The sequence below is a fragment of the Arctopsyche grandis genome, chromosome 4 (assembly GCF_051622035.1).
Source record: "Arctopsyche grandis isolate Sample6627 chromosome 4, ASM5162203v2, whole genome shotgun sequence".
NCBI lineage: Eukaryota > Metazoa > Arthropoda > Insecta > Trichoptera > Hydropsychidae > Arctopsyche > Arctopsyche grandis.
The window spans coordinates 15,958,931-15,971,750 of NC_135358.1; the positions used below are offsets into that span (position 1 = coordinate 15,958,931).

Consider the following 12,820-nt stretch of genomic DNA (forward strand, 5'->3'; position numbering starts at 1 on the left):
CGCTTTATAATGTATATCTAAGCTGATTTTGTCTTGCACTCGTCTAAAGCAAGTATGAACGTACCGAAAACGGGCGGTGCTGTATAGTATGAATAGAAGTCTTTTCCGTGCAGTGTTATGCCGATCTGTTGACGTACAGTGCTGGATAATATAAACTGACCTTAATTTGAATAAAATGATGATTTATACAAATAAAAATTAGTTGATTTGGTGACTTAACGGTCAATATTAAGCTAAAGATAATCTATTTTGGGTAGTTAAATTTATTTTTAGTTTTAAACTTCATAATAGGAAAAAAAGTAAAAGCCTACACATATCATATGTATTATTATATCGTATATGTAGAGTTACACTATATCGTTCAACGTACAATAAAATACTTCCGAGTAGTCTTCTTTGGGTTGACAAAAAGCATTTTCACATCGTCCAACCCTTCTTTCAGGGCCATTTTCGCAATAATTGTAGTTTCAAGGGTGGGTCTGTGTATACATACATATGCACGTGAATGTGTTAAGTATTCACAATGCTAAAAGGTTGCGCTAAGCCGAGAGCGATCGCGGTGCGACTCGTACAAAATTGATTGCGAGACGCAAACGACTCACCGGGATTAGACCGAAAGGTGCCCAAACCGTGGCTCGCGTTCGCCGATTAAATATTCATAATCGGCACCGATTCGAATCCGACGGCCGTAAAAAATTAATAAGGTCGTCAATTATTCAGCGGGTCGGTCGGTGTGTGCGAATGTGCGCCCTGGGACCATTACCGGCGTGCGGTAGAGAAAGGGTTGATTAGCCGATGTCGGAAAATACGGACGACTGAATATTTAACACTATCATACACCCACCCTCTCCCACTCTCCACTTTTCGTAATAAAATAGTGTGTGATTCTGATATTTAAATTTTTAATATTTACTTTTTAGCCGTCTTGTTTTACAGCTATTAATCGGATATATGTACATATTTTACTATATATAAACTTGTATGAAAATGAGGTGAAATCATGGTTAATGGACATTAAATATATATATATATATATATATATATATATATATATATATATATATATATATATATGTACATATATATATATATATATATATATATATATATATATATATATATATATATATATATATATATATATATATATATATATATATATATATATATATATATATATATATATATATATATATATATATATATGTATAGATATATATATATATATATATATATATATATATATATATATATATATATATATATATATATATATATATATACATATATATATATATATATATATATATATATATATATATATATATATATATATATATATATATATATATATATATATATATATATATATATTATTTATTTATTTATTTATTTATTTATTTATTTTAAACAGACCATTGTGGCATAACAGGAATTCCTAAAGCGCCACAATAGTCAAAAAATATAACACAAAAAAGAAAAAAAACAAAATAACAATTAAACATAAACATAAATACATCTACATACATAAAAAATAGTATTTATAATAACAGATAAAGTAAAAATATCAAATATGTTTATTGCGGAATGTTCATACATTTAGAGTATAAGCTAAAAGTTTACACGCAAACTTATTACATTTTGCAACATAAAACCACGTTTTTGATTTTACAGAGCGGAGTTTATCAAACTTTACAAAATTTTACCTACTGAATAATTTATCGCTCAATTTAGAAAAAAAAACTTATAAACGTGGTGAAATTAAAAACTCGCCAAATAGTCCGATAATAGAACTGAATAATATTTTTTTGACATTTAAAATTTGTTAGATAAATAGTTTTCAAAGATAAATATTTCAAAATTATTATTTTGCCAATTAAGTATTTCAAAGCAATTAGTACCTAAAATAAAAAAAACGCAAAAGCCAAAAAACTAAAAGATTTCGCATTTTTTCAAACACTCATATCTTATAAATGAAAGCAAATAAACAAAAAATCATTATCATATTCGAATTCAGTGAATCAAATAAAATAGATTGATTAGCTCCACCCTGGTAATATTTTTTTATTGCTCAGTCTTTTTAAACGTCAATCTTGCTCTATGCAATAATATCGCTATACAAAATTTTTATCAATTTTATAAGTGACACTTTTTCATTCTGTTGGGACTAATTCTAACGTACATAAACCTTCACGAATAGATGTAGTTTTATGTTTAAATACATAAATATTCTACGTATCTAGTATTATCTAGATAAAAAAAAATTCCACTTGTGGAAATATATATTTTATATATAAATAAGGGGAGTTCATATAATGGATATAGTAAATTTATAGATTGAAATGGCTATGGGCGGGTCACGTATGTGCATATGTATGTACATAGCTGGAAGAATGGAAGAGGTGTCCAAATGGTACCGGAGAGAATGTAAAACGATGCAAAGAAGACCACAGAGTAGATAGCTAGATGAAATTCAAAAAATGTATGAGATGAGGTGGATAAAAGTTGCCCAAAATAGATACGAATGGAAGTATGTATGTTGAAAAGGCCTTCATCCAGCAGTGGGTGGCGAATAATAATCATATAGATAAATATATTTCTTTCCACTGTGAATACGCATTTGTTTCTCAGATTGAAATAAATGCAAGAAGAAGAGTGTTGTTCTACGCCCGACACTAACGTCCTTAGTGGTCTTAGTTGCCAGAATCCTGGAAATCCTCGAAGAATTTATAAGGACATGTTAAATTGGGCCGGGCGTTGGCGTTGAAAATATTTCCCGCCGGTTAATTCGGACGTTTTAATTGCCCGCAGAGTTAAGAAAAGTCGGTCGAGTAATCTCGGATTACTCGGTTATTTATATTTGCTTTCGGTTAACGGGGTCCGAATTTCCCGCAGAACGTCTCTGGCGATTAGATTAGAGTCTGTGGAATGCTGTCGAGTTCGAAAATTAACAAAGTCGTGGTGATGGATTGGATTTATGATTTTTTTCAGAATTAACTCGCCAACCTTTAGTCAATCGATGAAAATCGTAATTAAGATTATTTTTAAGGTTTACGTAATTCACAATCGATATAATCATCACTATTAAAATGAGTTATTTGATTAAAAATAAGATTTTACTACAGTTAAGTTGAAATGAAAATACATATTTCAACTATTTGTACTATATTATGTCGTCTCTGAAATATAAATATGGCGATAGTACTTTTCTATTTTCATTAAACATGTTTTATGTATATTATATTAGAGTCCGTATTGAAAAATCATATGGATGTACATATGTCTGCATGGATACATAAGCGATCGGTTTAATACCACGCTTGAAATGAAATCATGTAAATGAGATGACGAAGATTTTTTTTGTATTAGATTCCAATATATAATTTGATTTTTTTCCGGAGAGAAACTTTTCAGCGCTCTCGCGAAATAAAGAGGAAAAGCGAAGAAAAGTCTCACCGCTTAGTTTCGACATCGGCACGCGTTGCAGCTTTCCCACTCGCCTTTTTACAATGATACCAATCGATTATATAATATATTTATATTAAAATACTCATACATGCTTTACGAGATATTTACATACCTTGTTTCGTTTTTTTTCGAATCAGACATTAAATGAGACAAAATAAAATATAAAAATCTCCGATTAAATAAACGGGACGATAATCGCAGAGGCCTCGAGGCCCTTCCATTATCGTTTATTTTTTTTCATTCCGTTTAAAGCGAAAATGAATCAAATTATAGTAGTAGACGCTGATATATTTTTATGAATTCAATTTATATTCCTCGAAGGCAATCATATGCCTGAATTAATATCCTTTTGAAGTGCGCCGGGGAGGGTCGGGATTTCGGGGTCTTCTTTGTACGTCCCAGAAACCCCGACTTTTCGGGATTTCTAGGGCGGCCGGGAGATATTCCGGAATCCGCAAAACGTCCGGATGAGCCCCACGTGAGTAATTGATATTGTGTACTCATTCCATATCTTTACTTAGACTCCACATATTCGTCATTTTATATCATGACTTTGGAGCTAATTGAAGTGTTCGATACGATAAGATCAATTAAATCAAGGGTCTTCACTCTTTTCAAGACGAAACTGGACATTTTCGCATTTTTATCATACTTTTTATTAAAAATTCACGTATACATTACATTAGCCAGCAGCATGGCTCGGTGGTTGCGTTTATGCTATGCAAGCACTGAGAGGTTCAAGCACTGGGTCCGATCCCGTGAGCTAACCTCAATTGAAAAGAATTTATTTGTGACTTCAAATCTGTTGTCACCTTTATTATATTATATGATTATTTAGTCTATTGTTTAAAATAGTCGTACATTAAGAAGATATTTTCGAAAATATTAAATAAATAAATATGACATGGTGGGAAGGATGGTTTTTGCGAATTTTTTAGAGGAACCGTTTCAACAATGAAATCAGATAAATTGGCAAACTCTGAAAGGAAACGATCGACTTGGAGTGACAAAAATCCAAGTCTGACCAGCAGTATTAAAGGTAACCTCTCAATGCTAATCATAAACGCAACCACCGAGCTATACTTCCAGCTAATATGTATGTAATATAAATAAAATAAAATAAATAAATATAATTTTTGTAGAGATTCGTTTGTGGACCGGATAAAAAGCGGCTGCGTGCCAGATTCTGGTCAATGGGCTTTATTTTGGGGACCCCGCACATTATAATGAAAATAAATGAAGAAATTGAAGAAATGAAGAAATATTTATTTTATATTTTGAAAAATATCTTCTTAATATACTACTATTTTAAACAATAGAGTATATGTATTATCATATAATATAATAAATGTGACACAATTCGACTGAATTCCTCTAAACGTATAATATAATATATTACATGAAAGTAATTATGACGGTGCAATTACGGCCCAAAGAAGACGCAACTAGGGCCAAAACTGGCCCTTTGTGAAGTCGCACATGGGCCCTCGGCTTATCTGCAGCCAATTTGAATGATAAAGGCCCTCCGGCTTTTGACTGGCACAATACGCTAACGAAACTGTGCACTCCATTGAATCAGTAAAACGGTACTACAATTTCACTGAGGATACTTTTCGTTTCAACCAAACAGTAGTATGCACATACATACATATACATATATGTATGATTTATATATGTGTAATATGAAAAATATCAGGTATCACATTAAGAATAAAATTCGTCATTCATAGTTTTTTGAATGAAGTGTTCTAATAAAGGTTAACATTTTTCATTCGAGTGATATTGTAAGTGTTTGAACTGATAGTTTTACGGACTGGTTGAGTGGTGACACGAGTCAGGTTTCGGTTTTAAATTGAGTTCAAAAAATTGTCGAAAACCGGAACCGAGCCGTCGACAGGCATGACGCTACGTTACACTCGTACACGCTACAGACGACTTTTTTTACCCCAGTGAATTTCCTGATTTTTCAGAACGGACGAAAATTGATTTTTTCAGTCGCGCACATAATAATAAAAAAACCAGCCGGACATTTGGGTTGGTGCTCTTTTCAGAAATATAAAAAAACTTCATCCTTTGACAGACGCCAGCGCGCCGGTGTTTTTCGCCTTTTATGTTGGGGAGATATTTTGTTTTAATTTTTCATAAACGGCATGCTGTGTTTTTTTGTGTAAACTGTGCTTTCAGTTGACCAAAAATATATGTATATTGGCGGTCGTGCTATATTCAAAAGTTTTTCTGAACATCTGTCAATTGTACTGTTTCAATTATTTTAATAAAACAAATGTATTGAAATTTTAAAACAAAGAATTCTATTATATTACGATGTAATAACTTTTTTCGATTATCCCATGTCGATCAAATTTATATATAAACTTGTATATATGTATGTATGCATATTCATAATCATCTGATACATTCTACCATTTAGTAAGGATTCCTAACCAATCGATCGTGAGGCAACATTTTGTCGATCATTATTTCGATTGTGAATTTCATATCAATGTTTGTCTGTCTATCTGTCACGTATGCGTTCATTCAACCGATTGCGATGAAACTTACATGAGATATTGTGTGTATGCCCGCGATAGTTTCTGTAAAAAAAATGGCCCAAAAACGGGAACGGGAACGGGAAAACAGGAATGAGTGGCATTCCAACGCAATAATTTCAAATGTGTTCGCGTCGCCACCTACGTTGTTAGGATAAAATAAACAAACAATTGAATAATTTCAAATGTTTTCACCGCCTGCGTTTTTCCGACAAATTATCATTATTGTAATTTATTTTGATTATTAAGTATTAATATGTAAGTGAAACATTCACTTATCGAAACACATCAAGAAACGGGAACGGCAATTGCATGCGTTATTGTGGCATTGCTATGCATGCCGGGTTCAGCTAGTAATATATAAAAAAATAATTAATTATATTAGATGTAAAGCGCTTCAGATAAGAAAATTTAAAATTATTTTGTAACAGGTTTAAAAGAAAAAAGACAAATCACCAATATATTCTGATTCACAATAAAGTAAGATGGTTGACCAAAGTATAAGTGTATAGATTGGATAGTTCTCTTGTTGGGTTGGTTTCAAGAGCTATTTCCCGAAATAAGAACAATTTTAACTAAGAGAAAGGATAATACACATTATTATCCTTAAATAAGGATAATACACATTATTAGCCAGCAGCATAGCTCGGACGTTAAGCTTCTGCTTACCGTCAAGAAGGTGCCGGGTTCTATCCCTGAATGAAAATGAATTTTTCAGAGTATGCTGTTGGTCAGACCTGGATTTGTGACTCCAGGTTGATCGTTTCCTATCAGAGTTTGCCAATTTTCTCTGATTTCATTGTTGAAACGGTTCCCGGAAAAAAAAAATTGGCTAAAAATCCTTCCTACCTACTATGTCACCACTATTTGAAAAATTTGATTGATGTACAATAAAAATTTATGTACAATTCATAGATGTCTCGTTAATTTGCGAGTTTTTTCAGTGTCTCGCAATTCAACGACTTATAATAAAAATGCTGTATTTGTATTTGTAATTGGCCAGGAAGGCGCATTGGGATTTACCTGTAAGGCCTTCCTGGTATATATGTAAAATAAAAATAAAAAAATAAAATAAAATTAGGTCACATACGTATGCATATATCTTGAAAACAATGAATAATTTTTGAAACTAGCATTTTTAACCGCCCTAACATCAAAATTAAATAAGATAAATTCTGAAATACAAGGGAAATCAAAAATCATCACCGATATGATATTGTCAGTGAATTTGATTAAAATTAAATTATCATCATGGATATCAAAACTACAAAAAAAATACTTAATTTGTTTTTTAATTTAATATGTAGAATTAGTCACGAAATTAGGAAATATACAAAAATTATTTTGTTTTTGCAGTTATTTATCGATTTTTCCTTTTAAAATGAATATCTTTAACCTCTTAAAACGAAAAAACCCTTGATCTATGTACAGTCATGGATGTTCGGTGGTGAATGGTAACCACTGCTGGAAGACGGCCTCTTCAACACCTTTTTGAGCAACTCTCATGCAAACATTCTCCTCATTTCGTCCACCCATGTTTTGTCTACACTTTTACATTATTTTGGGTACTATTTGAGCACTTATTTAATTAATTTTCAATCATTCTTCTAGCTACGTGACACAACCATTGCAAATTCAGTCTATTTCCTCTCTTTACTACCCAAAATGTCTTTACTTGACATTAATATGTACATATGTATGTCAAAAACCCTTATCATACTTCTCACCAATTTATTCCGTTTTTTATTTTATTTCTATGTGTGTATCTGTTTAACGTCAAAATATTGTAATAATTTGATATTTAGCTTATTTTGAAACATTCTGTATACTTACAAAAATTTATCATTCGCAATTCTTATTATTGTCGATCGTTCCAAATGAGAGTGCGAGCATCAAAAGTGACACGTATTAAATTTAATGATTTGCTCCCGACTTGCTAACATTTCGCGCGTCGCATTCGCTTGTGAAATATCTTCCTATGCATACTTACATATAAAAAAAAAGAAACATACGCACGCAATTCGCATATATAAAACATATTTCGAAAAAAAATTTCCCTTCTCACCTCGTTTTATGTACACCGTATATAAACATGATTGGGTGGGAGGGTCCGGGAGGGGGATGGGAGAAATATATTTTTCCATCAAACGTAGCTTTTCGTTTTCGTGTGCGGGGGGGGGAGCTGTGGGGTATTATCCGTCAGAGGTGTGAGTCGAGGGTTAAAAAGAGTTTTCCGCGATTACCTTTCGGTTACGGGAAAAGCCTTCTCTGCTGACAAGTGATGAATTAGCACCTGAAGTTCTCGTGTCAGTGAAAAACGCGAAAATTTAAAACTCACCCAACCAACTGGCCGCCCCTTCAAATCGTTTGATTTTAACGCTTCCGGTTTTAATATTAATACAGCGAAATGTATATACGAATACGTATACCATGAATATATTTACTATATTAATTAGCAACTACGGATATATCATATATTGAGAGTTCAAATTCAAATCATAGTTTGCCAGTTCAAATTCAAATCAAAATTAAGTTTATTTCCTTTGAAATAAATTTTCCAATAAATACGACAAATATTAACGTTTCACCCGACCTCCAATTTTAGGAATTATCCAATATGTAAATACTAATATACATGTACTTATTTGTATATTATTTACCGGTTTATATTCATGGTATACTAAATAACGGATCAATAAATTTTAATATTGTCACGGTTGTGAGGACACGACTCTCCACCGACTTGCATATAACATAGTAAATCTAAACTCTCCAATTCGTCCGGAGTGCCAGCGGCATCGAGAGGGTTAATACGGTGAATTTAAGAATCGGTCGTGCATTGTTCGAATAACAAAAGGGAATTTCAACGAAACGTTCGAATGCAGTGGCGCCGCGTGTACCAAATGTGAAACCGCGGCCCTAGCACGCCACTGCCATGAATGCCAAATTCGGAAATTACCCAATCCGACCCTGCGCCACGTCCGACAGTATGGAATCGATAAACAATTTATTCGAGCGGGTGTATTTACTTTTTTTTCTGCGAATTCCTAAAGTGGAATATTTTCAATGTTGAAAAATTAAATATTCATTTTCCTCCATAGCAAGTGTTTCGTAATCCATTTGTAAATTTGTTCAAAGTTTTTGAATTAAATTCGATATTCTTCGTTGGTCTGACGTGTTATCCGATTATCTAAAGGTTATTCGACGATGACAAAGTGGATTAGCAGCGCAAAATTGTTTTCCATCCAAACATGCGATCGCTCAAAATATGCCAGCTATTCATCGGACATCAGAGATCATTAAATTTTCACTCCACATAATATTTAAACCACTATTTTTACTTTTTTTAAAAAGTTTTCGTAACATTGGAATTATAAAATGATCATACAAAGTAATTTTATTTCGGTTTCAAAATATAAATACATATGCTTACGTACAAATATTTTCATTGATACAATTATCATTTATTTATAAACAGTTTAGTCAGCAGTGTAGCTCGTTAGTTGCATTAATGCTAACCACCGAGAGACTTCCGGGTTCATGCCCTGTGTTGACCTCGATTGAAAATAATTTATTGAAAATATTATTTAAAATTGACATTTTTTCAGATCTCCGGCATTATAAGTTGTTGATGGCTTTTTTGGGTATATGCGTATATTTAGTTGAAACATTTTTTTTATGTAGCCAGCAACATAATAAAATAAAAACATGGCTTGATGGTTGCGTTAATGACATAATAACCATAATGCGCTAATAACCATAGAGTGTTTGCCGGCCTCAATTGATTGAAAAGAATTTCAATCAATTGCAACCCATGAATTCAGAGTTTTTTGTAGTGCTGCTGGTCAGACTTGAATATTTGTGATTCCAATTCAGTCGTTTCCTATCAGAGTATGCCAATTTTATCTGATTTCATTGCTGAAATGGTTCCTCATCGAATTGGAAAAAACCATTCTACCCACAATATTACCCAGTTTAAATATGATCTCAGAAATTAATAATATATTGATTTATATATGTGCAAGTTTCATACCAAAAGTGTCGCTCAGAGGGAACCTGTAATAGCATCATGGGAAAATATGAATTTAAAAAGCAGTATGTACAATATATATGTATATGAAAAAAATTGGCACAAATTCACGTGCTGTTCGGTATTTTTTTTTTTAATGCGTAGTTCTAATTACATATTAGTAATATTTTTTTAAAATCTCGCAAAACATTAAATATAATGATTTGCGTTTAACAAATTTTTTAAATACATACTTGTGGCCTATACGTTTATATGTATATGTATGTACGTTTATTCTGCTTTCCGGACATAGATTCTCGACATATCGAATTAAAAGCCAGCAGCGTGGCTCGGTCTTTAAGCTTCTGCTTAACACTGAGAGGCGCCGAGTTCGATCCCTTGAGCTGACCTCGATTGAAAAGAATTTTTCTGAGTATATCTGTAATGCTGCTGGTCAGACCAGGATTTGTGACTCCTGGTTGATCGTTTCCTATCAGAGTTTGCCAATTTGCTCTGATTTCATTGTTGAAACGATTCCCGATTAAAAATTGGCTAAAAATCCTTCCTACCCACTATGTCACCACTATTTGAGTATGATTAATGTAAATATTACAATAAAAATGTATGTACAATTCATAGATGTCTCGTTAATTGTCGAGTTTAAGTCAGTGTCTCGTAATTTAGCGACTTATATAATAAAAAATGCTGTATTGTTTGTAATTTGGCCAGGAAGGCGCATTGGGGTTTACCTGTAATGCCTTCCTGGTATGAAATAAAAAAAAAAAAAAAAAAAAAAAAAAAAAAAAAAGAAGCGATAAAAATTTGTGAATTAAGTCAAACAGAAATAGTGTTTTTGGAACTGAAGATTACACTACCGCCACTTTCAAATCTAACGGCTCAAATGTATTAAACGATATGCTGCGGCTTTCAGAATTTGTCAATTGGCTGATTTTTTCTCTATTTGGCTTTTTATTTGAAAAATGTCCCGACTACTGCTCACGTATAATATTTTTATAAACTTAATTCTCAAAAGTGTAAAAGTAAATTTTAAAAAAGTTTGAGATTGAAATACTTCATATTGTTCTAAGTTGAATCGAATTAATTAACGGAATTTAATTAAATTGCAATACTTCGCACTCAATGCTGAGATGTGTTCTAACATACGTAATGAAATTCCAAATGTGAAGGGAGCTTTACTCCATATTTATATTATACATATAATACCTACCAAAACAAAATATTAAAAATTATATTATATTTCCATTCGATTTCCAATTTAATCCCATTGCTCGTTCATTTTTTATATATTTTATAGAATACATAATGTGTATAAAACTTTTGGATGATACTGTCGTGAAAAATATATGACGGCACTAAAGCCGAGTATTACCACAATGTATGAAACATAAAAATAATAATATAACCGAAAGAGGCAAGTTGTTCCAGTACGCGACTATTCCTCCGAAGGGGTTGCTGGGGAGCTGATGGGAAGGGGAGGGTTTTGGAGTCGGCTTTTCTCGAATTCTCCCGCCCATTTTTCCCGTCGGCTTTTATGTGCCTTTTGCATGTGACATTTATACAGTTGACTGATATGCGAAATTCGACGAAATATAAAGTTTAAATGGCCGCACCGTGGTGCTGCGGAAAAAGTTAACGCCTGGGAAAAAGGCGTCGAAACGAGAAATGTCCCGCATCAATTTTCAAAGTACGCCAAAGTTACGTTATTCAATTTTAATACTGAAAAAAATAATACATAATATTTTTGCCCTCATAACCGAGTCGGGTCGTTCGATGGCAAAGTTACCCTACGTTCAAATTTGACATTTGAATTAGTTACTTTGTGTATACACTTTTACTCCATAAACTGGGTACATATTTTTTATACGCATATACGAGTACATATGTGTATAAATAATATATTTTATTTAATTGCACTTGTAATCTTCGAAAATCCAAATTTGATCAAAAACGATATTTATAACTATTAAGAACCAATTTTATTCAAAATTTAAAATAATAGCTAATAAAATAAGCTAATAAAATTAATACCAAACTTTGTTATCGCACTTTTTATTATCTTCTGAACGAAGTTTAATTTTGGATTTGTGTGCTTTATTCTATTTTGTTAATCATTTTGTGTACGGACATAAAAGATCCCTTTCATAGAATGAAAAAAAAAATAATAAATATGGGTCTACCTCACGGGACCGAAAGTGAAACGCAAATATCGGAAGGCAAAAATCGAAAATCGAAAGATCTTAAGTCGAAAGATAAAAAAAGGGTCTCTCCCCCCGTTGTACATACTCACTGAATTTGCGCGAGCAGGATACGACAGGAACAAGAGGAACGGGCTTTTCCTCCCGTATTCTGCGCGCGCACATTAAACAAGGCTGTATGACAAAAAAAAAAGAGAGATAATTTCACCGCATGCCACTCATATAAATTATATATACATCGTACCGTTTACCATGCACCCTTTTTTTATCTTTCGTCTTAAAATCTTTCGATTTTCGATCTTTGCCTTCCGATATTTGCGTTTACGGGCGTTTCACTTTCGGTCCCGTGAGGGAGACCGGTATGTACATATGTACATACATATTATTTAGTTATACTACATATTTAGTTTTACAACATTTTGAAGGTGCTTACATCCATATGTACTTTTGTACATAATAATGATGTTATCAGTAAAACAATAGTCCTAAATACTTTCTGTGCAATGAAACGGTACGTACACATGTGTTTGAAAATCACGCGACGCTCTTAACGGTCGTTATCAAGTTGTACTAGCGGTTGT

At 32.4% G+C, this 12,820-nt stretch overlaps 2 protein-coding genes across 2 annotated transcripts in view; one reads left to right on the forward strand and one right to left on the reverse strand.

Moving 5' to 3' along the window:
• LOC143910988 (hemicentin-1-like) overlaps positions 1-12,820 on the forward strand; it is a 380,897-nt gene that overhangs the window by 328,196 nt on the left and 39,881 nt on the right. The gene's annotated exons all lie outside the window — the stretch shown is intronic.
• LOC143910987 (fasciclin-2-like) overlaps positions 1-12,820 on the reverse strand; it is a 273,650-nt gene that overhangs the window by 119,155 nt on the left and 141,675 nt on the right. The gene's annotated exons all lie outside the window — the stretch shown is intronic.